The sequence below is a fragment of the Crotalus tigris genome, unplaced genomic scaffold (genome assembly GCF_016545835.1).
Source record: "Crotalus tigris isolate CLP2741 ecotype Arizona unplaced genomic scaffold, ASM1654583v1 scf7180000017633.3093840, whole genome shotgun sequence".
NCBI classification, from domain to species: domain Eukaryota; kingdom Metazoa; phylum Chordata; class Lepidosauria; order Squamata; family Viperidae; genus Crotalus; species Crotalus tigris.
Genome location: NW_024096527.1, coordinates 1,037,154 through 1,048,900, shown reverse-complemented (window position 1 = coordinate 1,048,900; position 11,747 = coordinate 1,037,154). Strand labels below are relative to the sequence as shown.

The 11,747-nt window shown below is 42.2% G+C and overlaps 1 long non-coding RNA gene across 4 annotated transcripts; it reads right to left on the bottom strand.

Annotated features, from left to right (window-relative positions):
* Positions 1-2,190: 2,190 nt before the first annotated feature.
* On the bottom strand, positions 2,191-7,109 carry LOC120304295. Of its 4 annotated transcripts, none has more exons than XR_005555690.1 (5): positions 5,774-6,457; positions 3,683-3,891; positions 3,052-3,201; positions 2,511-2,596; positions 2,192-2,243 (listed from the first exon to the last, which is right to left on the bottom strand). It is a non-coding gene; the product is annotated as an uncharacterized LOC120304295 (long non-coding RNA). The 4 variants fall into 4 exon arrangements; XR_005555689.1 differs by lacking the exon at positions 5,774-6,457 and adding an exon at positions 4,712-5,564; XR_005555691.1 differs by lacking the exon at positions 5,774-6,457 and adding an exon at positions 6,542-7,109 and having other exon boundaries at positions 2,193-2,243.
* Positions 7,110-11,747: the final 4,638 nt, after the last annotated feature.

The following is an 11,747-nucleotide window of genomic DNA, read 5'->3' as shown; positions in this document are numbered from 1 at the left end:
GTGCAGGGATACAGTGCATCGGGCTGGAACATGCACATCCATTTGGAATCTGAATACCTTAATGGGGGTGGTATCCCACATTAAAAGGAGGCTCATGCTTCTGCAACAGCAATTGGGATCCTCCCAAAACCTCTAAGACAAGCTATGGGTGTGCACCACAAGTCACACAATTTTAATGGTGGCCTCTGGTTCAAGCTACCTTAGCATTGTCTTTCCACAAAGCTCGCCAACCTATGATTAACAATGCAGAAGGATCACAAACATGTAAACTCTGAAAGATAACAAATGCTTCTTGATCAAAGTTTTGATATATATTCATACTGCATATTCACGAAACTTTTGCAGAGTTCCAACAGCCTCGTTTTCCGTTTCTAACTCCCCCGTGTTCCTTCCCTTTAATCTTTTTTTTTCTTTACCAAACAAAAATAAATCTGATAAGGGATGAAAAGCACAAGAGATGTATAATAGTATGAGATCACTGTAGGAGGCTAACCAGTCCTATTCAAGAATAAAACGAACAGGAGACCACATGGGCAAAGGAAGGTATGGGAAAGCTGGTAATGTTGACAAGCAATATAGAAATTTTAGAGATTGCTTTAAACCAGTGGTTCTCAAACCTTTTTAATGCCGTGACCCCCAACCGGTCATAAGTCGAGGACTACTCAACCGGTCGTAAGTCGAGGACTACTCAATTGGTGCAGCACCGTTTGCAGAATGGGACTTTTGGTGGGCTCAGCAGGGCAGAGACAGCCTGGACAATTCCTATTGGTTTTTGAAAGCCAATAGAATTAGACTCTATTCAAGAGAGTCTATTCTATTGGCTTTCAAAAGCCAATAGAATAAAAGGGAGTAGCACAGCTAAGGAAAAGAGGGAAAAAAATGGCAGACTGCGTTGTTTGGCGACCCCCGTGAAATGGTCATTCGACCCCAAATGGGGTCCTGACCCACAGGTTGAGAACCACTGCTTTAAACTGTTCAAGTTTTCTGTAAGGTCCAGCTAAGTGTGTATAAATAGCCACACCATTAGTACAAGACTCACAAATGGGACATTTCTAGGTTGGGAAGGCAAGGAAGTGGTACAGTATCTTCTTTTTGCTAGCTAAACACGAGTACAGGTATATTTTGTGGAGGGCGTGGGGTAAGGGACTGTTTTGCATCACATGGAAAGTCTGAACCTGTCTGTCCAGCCACAAAACCTGTCTTAGCTCATTAATTATGGGCTAGCTGGTATTTTCCTCAGAACAAGGGTGGAGCCTGGGAAGGCTTCATTTAGGACTTAGGACTTCCTTGCCTTAAATGGGCCAGTCTTGACTGTGTCTGTAACTCCTTATTCTCTATATGTGGAAAAATACTCCAAATGGCATAGAACTGTGTTGGATCTATTTATCTTCCCCATTTCCTCACCTCCTCCGCCCCTTTGGAATGGAAACATGGGGAGAAAGATTTGTGTCTTTTTGGAGCAAAGAAGATCTGCAGGTTTTTAGAGATAATGTGTCCCAACCAAGAATTTGATAATCTGGCAACCTGTTGGAGATTATGGCCATCTTTTATTCAGGCTTCTCTCTGTAAATTATAATAATTATGACCCACCTCTTACAAGTATATTTTAATTTTTCCATGCACTCTTTCAAATAAAATCTGACATATCTACCCTGGGATCATATGTTGAAAGGGACTGCTGACTCAGTTGCTTCTCAACCTCAACAATTTAAAATGGATGGACTTCAACTCCCAGAATTCCCTGGCTAGCAGTTGAAATCCCATCTTAAGCTTTTCAGACTGAAAAACACTGATCGAATCCATCAACATGGACTAAATCTATCCCATACCGTGACTGCCCTTACATATCACCAAGACTTTATAAACTATGGTTTATGGTTTACTATATGAATTAGTTGTGGCTTATTCAACAAACTGCAGTAAGCAGGATGCATATAATGTGTACCTAAGATAAACAATAACAGAATAATAAGGGACCTTGGTAGTCTTCTAGTCCAACCCCTGCTCAGGCAGGAAACCCTATACCATTTCAGACAAATGGTTGTCCAATCTCTTAAAAACTTCCAGTGTTGGAGCATTCACAACTTCTGGAGGCACTTGTTCCATTGATTAATTGTTCTGTCAGGAAATTTCTTCTTAGTTATAAGTTGTTTCTCTCTTTGATTAGTTTCCATCCATTGCTTCTTGTCCTGCCTTCAGATGCTTTGGAGAATAGCTTGACTCCCTCTTCTTTGTGGCAACCCCTGAAATATTAGAACACATCATGTCACTCCTAGTCCTTCTCTTCATTAAACTAGAATACCCAATTCCAGCAACAGTCCTCTGATCACATTTGTTGCTCTTCTCTGCACTATTTCTAGAGTCTCAACATCTTTTTTAAAATGAAATTCTTATCTCTGATTGGTATGTGAAATGAATGGAATAAAATCTGAGCCCTACTTTGTCCATTCCAATTCTGGAGAGAAAATGTTTTGTCCAGATGTTGAGCTACAATTTTGAGAATCCCTTACCATTTCTCATCTTCATTAGGGCTGCTGAGATAACATCTGGCACACCACAGTATCCCCATGCCTGGATTGCTTACAGGATTCTTTTCCTAAGAATGTTTTCACAAGTAAGGGACAAATAAAAAAATACAATTATTGCCTAACACTTTTCTGTCAGTTTTCATGGTTGCTCAACACAGATCATATCCAGCACCAGCATATAAATAAATACCACCCAGTAGTATATTACTTTTTTATTTATTAGCATTTTAAACCTGTTGTTCCTCTAATGCAGGGGTAGTCAACCTTGGCTCTTTTATGACTCGTGGACTTCAACTCTCAGAATTCCTGAGCCAAGATTGACTACCCCTGCTCTAATGTAATGTTTCTAAACCTTGGCAACTTTTAAGGTTTGTGCACTTCAACTCTGCTGGCTGGAGAATCCTGGGAGTTGAAGTCCACATATCTTAAAGTTGCCAAGGTTGAGAAACAAAGGCAAGGTTGGAAATCCTGAGGACAACTATATGTGGCTGCATTACAAATTTCTATATCCTCCATGACTTACATTGATTGATGCTGCTGGGAATTGTAGTTCAGTCACAGGTCCAAAACTACATGATGGGAAGACTATGGAGATGATGGAACTTGTGGATCACAAAACTCCAAGGTTCTTCTCCGAACTTCAGGGATTTTATACTGTAGAAGGGCTCACCCGCTGCATTTTAAGGATTAGAATTAGTGCTCGACTTATGACTACAATTGGCACCAAAGTTTCCATTGATAAAGCAAAGTGGTTGTTAAGTAAGTCATGTTACATTTTTGACCCTTTTTTTGCCATGATTGTGAAGTGAATCACTGCAGTCATTAAGTGAGTCAGCTAAGTGAATCCACCTTTCTCCATTGACTTTGTCGGAAGCTGTCTGGGATCCTGTAACTGTCATAAATATATGCCAGCTGCCAAATATCTGAATTTTGATTATGGGGGCATACTGCGATGGTCATAATGTGAGGACTGATCATTTTTTTCAGCGCAGTGGTAACTTCAAACAGTTGCTGAACAAATGGCTGTAAGTCAAAGACTATGTGCACTTTATATGCTATATATTTTTACTGTTAGCTGCTCGGAGTGATGTATCGGAGAAGGGTGGCCATATATTGTACATCAAAATAGTTAATTAAAAATCAAACAAAATCACTTTATGGCTTTGCTCCATGCCCAAATCCAGCCAGTCATTTTGTATTCGGGGTCCTTGTTCCTCTTGTAGCAATTCCGAGATGAGAAGTCAGTAGTATTCCTGATAACAATACAGCTTCACCAGATGTCACTGCTCTCCTGGAGTCTAATTAAATAGCAATGATTTGGGAACTCGAGACATAAGAATTCCACCATTCCTTAGAATTTCTCCTAGAAATAAGCAGAGGAAATATTCTTTCAACAACTCCCCAATGCTAGTCTTGCTGAATTCACAACTGATGTGTTCTCCAGGGAGCTGTGAAACAAAGTGCTGTTAGCTGGTGCCTTGTTTCTCAGGCATCTGCCTGTTTTCCATCATCTCCCTTGGAAAGCAAGCAGGCGCCATAGATTTTCCATGCTTTAACTCTGGGTGTGTGCTGCCTCGGATTAAAGCCAGCTGCTGAAGCCGCCCACCCGCCAGTTAGCCTGCCTGCTGCGATATGATCTCACATCCACCTTTTTCCCACAGCAACACGCCTGCCGGCTAGCAGGGATTCAGAGCAGCAGCTCAGCAGCATCCATATGGCCTCTTCTGGAGAAAAAGCAACAGCACTGTGTGTCTGTGACTGTACATATAACATTTAGGCAGGTTAGATCTCCAGAAGACACACTGAGCTACATGGCTGGTGTAACATTCATTTGCATGTTGCATGAGGCAGCCCATGTGCTTAGCTTATGACTCAGTATGTCATGCAAAGTGATTTAATACTTTAAAGCACAGATAAGTTAAACTCTGGACATGTTTATCATAAACACCAGTCTGCATTATGCCAGACCTCTTTGTTTTTAGTTCACTAGTGCAAAGCTAAGCAGCTGGGCGAGTTCAGCAAAGAAAAAGTGCTTCAGCTGGCAGTACTAGGTCTCGTTTAGGACTTATGCTCATTTCTGTGTTTTTCCTTCCTCAAAATTATCAGAAATCCTGCCTGCAATTTTCAAGGTTTTTTTGTTTTGCAGGATTCTTTGTGTAGTTTGGGGTTTTCAGGTTACCTACCTCTGAACTGGGAACAGCAGCATGCCTTGAGGCCTCTCTATTCACATCTAGCTTTGGAACTGAACTATTATTAACCTGCTTCAGTTCTAGTTTTTAAGAAATTTAGCAATTCAATCTTTTTTTTGCACGGAGGTGCAAGAAGCAAAGCTCTCCCTCAGGGAACCACAGCACCTCTTTTGTAAGATTTGGAAAGTTATCTGCCTTTTCAAAGGAATCCTGTTTCACTTTGGTCTTTGAAATTCTTCAGTAGATACTTAACATTCTCCTGATGAGGAACACTGACACACTGCTAAAAGTACCTGAAGTATCTGAAAAAAAAATTTACACCATACTTGTCCCCAGATAGCCAGCCATCTCACATATATGATGGTGGCTTACAGGCACACAAAAACCAATACAAATTAATCAAAAATCATAAAAAACCCAAACCAATAAACAAACTGCGGGGCTGTATAATCAGTCTTTATTAATAAAATACAGGTAGTCCTTGACCCATGACAAAAAATTCTGTTGCTAAGTGAAACATTTGTGAAGTGAATTTTGCCCCATTTTACCTTTCTTGCCACAGTTAAATGAATCATTGCAGTTCTTAAACTAGCAACAGGGATGTTAAGTGAACCTAGCTTCCCCACTGACTTTGCTTTATCAGGCCACAAAAGGTAATCACATAAACATGAGTCTGTTGCCAAGTGCCTGAATTTTTGATCCGGTGACCATGGCGATGTTGCAATGGTTGCGGACAAATGGTGATAACTCACTTTTTCAGTGCCACTGTAACTTTGAACAGTCACTAAATGAACTGTTGTAAATCAAAGACTACCTGTAGTCATTTTGCAGACTCCACACCAGGGGTCCTCAAACTTGGCCACTTTAAGACTTGTGGATTTCAACTCCCAGAATTCCCCCAGCCAGTCATGCTAGCTGGGGAACTCTGGGAGTTGAAGTCCACAAGTCTTAAAATGGCCAAGTTTGAGGACCCCTGCTCCACATCATACAGCTGGATCCCCAGGCCAGATGGCAAAACTCCTTCCCGAAGGCCAATAAAGTTGGTGCCAATCTGACCTCAGGGAGATGATGCTCCAAAGGGCGGACGGCCCACAGCATGATGGCCGCTACAGAAACAAGGAGACCTTTTTCTTACGTCTGCGCTACTCCTAAATTATAAAACGGCTGCGTGGGTTGAGCCTGCAAAACACGGAAGACTGATACATGGTTGCGTCGTTTCTTGCCCAGAATTGTCGTGCAAACGCCTAAAGAACGCCGGCCGACTTGCAGGAAGCCTCCGCCACCACCCTTAAGTCAAACAGGAAAAATGCAGGCCCGCTTCCAAAGCCGAAAAGGGCAATTTCCGGAGAGGAGGCTGCAGCTGCGTTATTTTAAATTCGCTTGCAGCCAAAACAACAGCGGGTCTCGAGGGGGCCCTTTGAAAATGGTGAAAAATGCACTGCGGCAAGAACCTTTGCAGTCTGCCACTCACGTCCCGGACTGCAACCCAGCCCCGCAGGAGAGAATGAATAAATAAATGAATAAATTAACTATTGCCGATTCCCGGCTTATCGGGTTATGGGAATTGGAGGGGTGGGCAAAGAAAAGATAACGGAAACTTGCTACATCTTCCAAAGCGAGGTCCAGCCAGCCCCCTGCCTCCCTCGCTTACGCCCTCCTCTTTAAGCGCGCCAGCCAGCCTGCAAAACACATCTGTTGGGCGGCGCGCGCTCCACCGCCCCCACTTCAGTGCCGGGCTCTGACGTCACTAGTGACGCTCTCCCCCCCCCATCCGCCGCCACCCCCTCCCCCTCTCCGGCCTCTGACGCGCCAAGATGCGTTAACCTCTTCCTGGGCGGCCTTCCGTGCAGCAAGTAAATTGGAGCCGCGCAGCAACCGCGTCTCCTTCGCCGACGTCCTTCGTTCTCTTGGCTCCTTCGCAGCCGCTGCGTTTGCGTAAAGGCTTCCACTTTCTCCGACCCAACGTAGATCAGCGGCGATACAAAACACATCTTTGTGGCCGCCTTCCTTTTTCTTTCTTTCTTTTTTTTTTTAAGAGGTTCTCCGACGAAGCTAGAGAGCCGCCTTGCTGGAACGGTGCTCAGCTTTTAAAGTCTCGGACACCTGTTAAGGCAGGGGGAGGGGATAGGACGCAGTGCGAACTTCTTCCGTTCCCGCGCGAATTAATTAATTTAATTGCTCCAAGATCCAGGGATCGCACGGAAAAATTTAGCAGAGGGTTAAGTTTTGCCCGGAGTTGTAGCAGGCTTGATTCCTTGCATGTTGTCGTGTTTGGATGCTCCTGCGTGTTTCTGAACGTACCCACGAATAGTGTGAATAATACAAGAATAATCATAATTGAACAATGTACCACCGAGGCTGCTATTTCCGGACCCTCCTTGTGGACTCTTGGTTTACCCCCCCCTCCTCCCCGAAGTTACATTGCTGCCCTGCAATACGTGAGGTTAAATTCATACGATGTTTTCTCCTAGTTAAATCATGGTGCACAAAGTTATCCCAACGTTCAAGGGTTGATTTTGCTTTCATTGCTAAACACAAACTTGGCAACTTTAAGACATGTGGACTTAAATCTTAGAATTCCCCAGCTGTCCACGTGTCTTAAATGGTTTTTAAAAAAAATATTTTATCCCACCTTTATTTTTTATAGATAAGTCAAGGTGGTGAAAATAGCTAATACTCCTTCCTATTTTCCCCCAGTGTGGTGAATTGGGCTGTATGAGAATGAGCAGCCCTAAGTCACACAGTTAGTTTTCATGCCTAAGGCAGATTTAGAACTCACAGCCTTCTGGTTTCTAGCCTGGTGCCTTAACCACTAGGGGTAGGCAACCTTGGCTCTTTTATGATTCGTGGACTTCAATTCCCAGAATTCCTGAGCCAGCTATGCTGGCTCAGGAATTCTGGGAGTTGAAGTCCACGAGTCATAAAAGAGCCAAGGTTGCCTACCCCTGCTACTAAACCAAATCGGCTCTTTTGCTATTATGTTTGAGAAACACTGGATTAAAATGTGGTTAGCTAATTTGTAGCACACTTTCTATATACTATTTAAGCCACAAACTAGTTAATCTGTGCCATGCAAGTCAGCCCATAAGGTTCATTTATGATTCAGTGTGAGATTCAGGATGTCTTGTGAACACAGTGCATGACCTGCCAAAAAGCCATTTACACTGAACTCACTATGTGCAGTCTATTTATGGTAGTCTGTTGTACAAACCAGTGGGTTGAGTAAACCAGGATGAGGCTAGCTATTCTGCTGATTAATTGCTCTGTCAGAAAATTTCTCCTTACTTCTAGTTTCTAGTATCTCTCTTTGACAAGCTTCTACCCATTACTTTTTGTCCTACCCTCAGGTGCCCTAGGTGAGAATAAGACAATCCCCTCTTCTTTGTGATAGCCCTTCAAGTACTGGAAGACATGTCCCCCCCTAATCCTTCTCTTCCATAGACTAGACCAGGGGTAGGCAACCTTGGCTCTTTTATGACTTGTGGACTTCAACTCCCAGAATTCCTGAGCCAGCATAGTATAGCTGGCTCAGGAATTCTGGGAGTTGAAGTTCACAAGTCATAAAAGAGCCAAGGTTGCCTACCCCTGGACTAGACATACCTAGGTCCCTCAAAGCATTCAAATGCAATTTAGCCTCCAGACCCTTTATCAATTTTGTTGCTCTTCTTTGCACATATTCCAGTGTCTCAACATCTTTTTTGTTTCGTGCTAACCAGAATATGAGTAAACGTGCAGACAATTTCCCCCCCTGACCAATAAGTGTACTGTGCTTAATTTTCTCCTGCACCAGAGCAGGGGTTTCAGCTGGCAAAGAGTTAAACTGAATCAGGGGCAGGATCCTTTTGCAAAGAGGCCCCTGCTGGAGCCTGACCTCAATGGGGGAGGGAAGAGCTTTGCCCTCCACCCACAGGCCCTTTCCAAGCTAGCAATGTCCACTCCAGACAGTAAAAAAACCTGCTCCTGCCACAGCTGGCCTTGCTTTCTATTTAGTTCTTTTCATTGAACAAATCATTATTTCTAAGCTGCTAAAGTTATAATTTAGAAAGGTGGTTGTCTTTGGCTGGGTTTGGCAGCTTTCATAACTGCAGAACAGACAAAATGTCAAACACCAATGCCTACAGGGACTTGCCTTAACTTGGATTGGTACCTGTTAAAAAGCCGAAGATCTCGCACAATGAAAAGAAAGTGTGGAACTTGGTGTCAGTCAATTCACAGGTGGCTATAAGTGAATGGCAATAAAAGGCAACATGATTGGTCTTGCTTGCCCATTAGGAGGCCTGTGACTTGGTAAGCTAAGCTGATGGATGGGGGGATTATTCAGGAGCCAAGGAAGGGCAGTGAGAAGCGCTGTGGCTTCCACAAACAACTCCATGCCCTCCCTTCTTTCAGCAGCCAATTGAAGCAGCCCAGTAACCCAAGATTTTTTTTTAACACCATGGTGTATTAAATAATCCACAAGGGCTTTGCTTCTCTGAAAATACTAAGCCAATGTTTCTCAACCTGAGCAACTTTAAGAGATGTGGACTTCAAATTTGCCAGAACTGAAGTCCACATATCATAAAGTAGCCAAGGCTGACAAACACTGCAAGCCATAAATTGTGATTTACTAATTAGAATGTATTTATTCATATAAATATCCTTAATATCCCGAGAGGCACAATAAGTACAAACAGTTTTTTCCTGTAAGGAATAATGTAGTGAGTCACAAGGCAACCAACACTGACAAGTTCTAGCTTGTGCATTGAGTATCAAACAAACGATGAGTACCAGGATAAAATGCACTGAGTACCAAATTTGATGAGTTTCAAAGCAGTTGAGTACCAAGGTACCACTGTAATGTGCTAAGCCAACAGAAAACACGGAACAAACATCTACTTCTAACCATGATGTTACATGTAGATGCCCCCTTACACTTTCCCCACATCTTTAACACAAGGTCTGAAGCAAACTGATTGCTTTCTTTTAAAAAAAAAAAAGCCTGCATCTAGTATTAGCCAATAAGATTCCTGCAACAGTATGTTACCATGTGCTTGCACATGAAACCATTTCATTGCAATCTAACCATGAGTTTATCTTGTCCAGAACTGCTTGTTCTGACTGGCAGAGATTGCTCAGCCATTTAGAGAGGCAGAACTTCCCATCTTCCATACAAGATGCTTTTAACCAAGGTTTCAGCATGGGAACTTGTGCCTGCCAAGAAAGTGATGATACTACTACTACTACTACTACTACTACTACTACTACTACTAATAATAATAATAATAATAATAACAACAACAATAAAGTTGGAAGGTACCTTGGAGGTCATCTAGTCCAACCCCCTGCTCAGGCAGGAAACCCTATACCATTTCAGACAAATGGCTGTCCAGTCTCTTCTTAAAAACTTCCAGTGTTGGAGCATTCACTGCTTCTGGAGGCAGGCTAGGGCATTTGTGTTCCTGCCACCCAAATACATGTGCTTGTACACAGACCTCACTGCCACTGTTCCTATGTAAGGGAAGGAAGAGGTTACATTTTCCCCACTGAAAAGAACATATGGTCTGAGTTTGAGGGGGAATACAAAATCTTCTGGTTCTTCAGATGCCATCTAATTATTCAACATAATTTAATATCTAAACAGATCCTCCAGAAACTTTCTCAGTGAAATGATGAACAGGGCAGAATATAATATTCAGCGTGCTGTATTTTATTGGTTATCTCTCCAGATTTTGGTTGGTTTGACAAATATTCAAAAAGACATTTAAAACTCCCCAAACAGAAAAATATATTTTCTGAATGCACACCCTGATTTCTTCCAAGATAAGCAATCCTATCATTTTTTTTCTCCTCAGCAAGTCTGTCCATGGTGCTAGAGACTGCAGCTCTTTGTCTTCAGACAAACACTTCAGGATGCCTTCTAATCAGTTCCATCTGGGGCAGCTGGTTTAAGCCCCCCCCCCCTCCAATCTACCGTATCAAATGCTACCTCTCTGTGTGCTTCTGGCCTTTCTTTGTCTTAGCCACACATCTCTTGGAGCCAAGGGGAGCAGATGGCCCAGAAGAGTGGAGTTAGCATCAAATGGGCCTACAAAGATTGCTTCTATCCTGGTCTATCAGACAAGCAAATTAAGACAGTCTGAAGAACAGTCCTCCTAATTTGTGGGATTCCACACCAAAAAATGAAGTGGCCAGAAACCATTTGATTTAAAATAAAGGACTTTTAAAAAATATATATTTCTAGATCTGTGTTTAATTGGATGCCTATTTAAAAGCAGAAAATTCCAGCTTTCATTTAAAAATGAAGTTTCTATTCCTCAAGAATACAAAAACTAGCTCTACCAAGCACATCCAAATAATGCTTTGGAAGTATTATGATGAGCTGGGTAAGGCCAACGCCAATTCTGAAAAAAAAAAAAAAAAAATTAACCAGCAACTTGATCTGCTGGAATCAGCCCTGAGACTACCTGTTCTGAAGTTTCTCTTTACGGCCTTGGTTCCCCTTTAAACCACGCCACTAAGTTTCAGTAACACTGGGTCTTGCTATTTTATTAATTTATTAGGTTTTTATCCCACGTTATTACTGTATAAATAACTCAAGATCGTGGACATATTGTACATAATACTCTTTGAAGTGAGAAACATGTTAAACCTACAGTGTAAATTCAATTAATTTAAACAGCAAAAATATTTTTTTCAAATAAAACAGTGAAAATATGCTCATTTTGCATCATTGTCTCTCTCCAGCTTGCACCCAATTTAGTAAAGCTTCCATCTACTAAAAGGGTGCCCACCCCCATTGTATCAATATGCTGCTTTCCAACAACCATTTACTGATAATCTGGCAGTCCTACCTGCGTCAGATAATGCCAGATGAAAATTTAGCAAATTTCTTGGTTTAATATAAAGCAGGCTCTAGGAAACCTTTGGAGACTTACTTTTAATGGTTTAGATTTGGGACAATTTGACAGTGTTTGTGTTGCTAGAGAGAAGAAAAACTTTTACCATTTCTTCCTCTTGCCAAAGTGTCATTTCTTGGTCTTCAACAAAATTA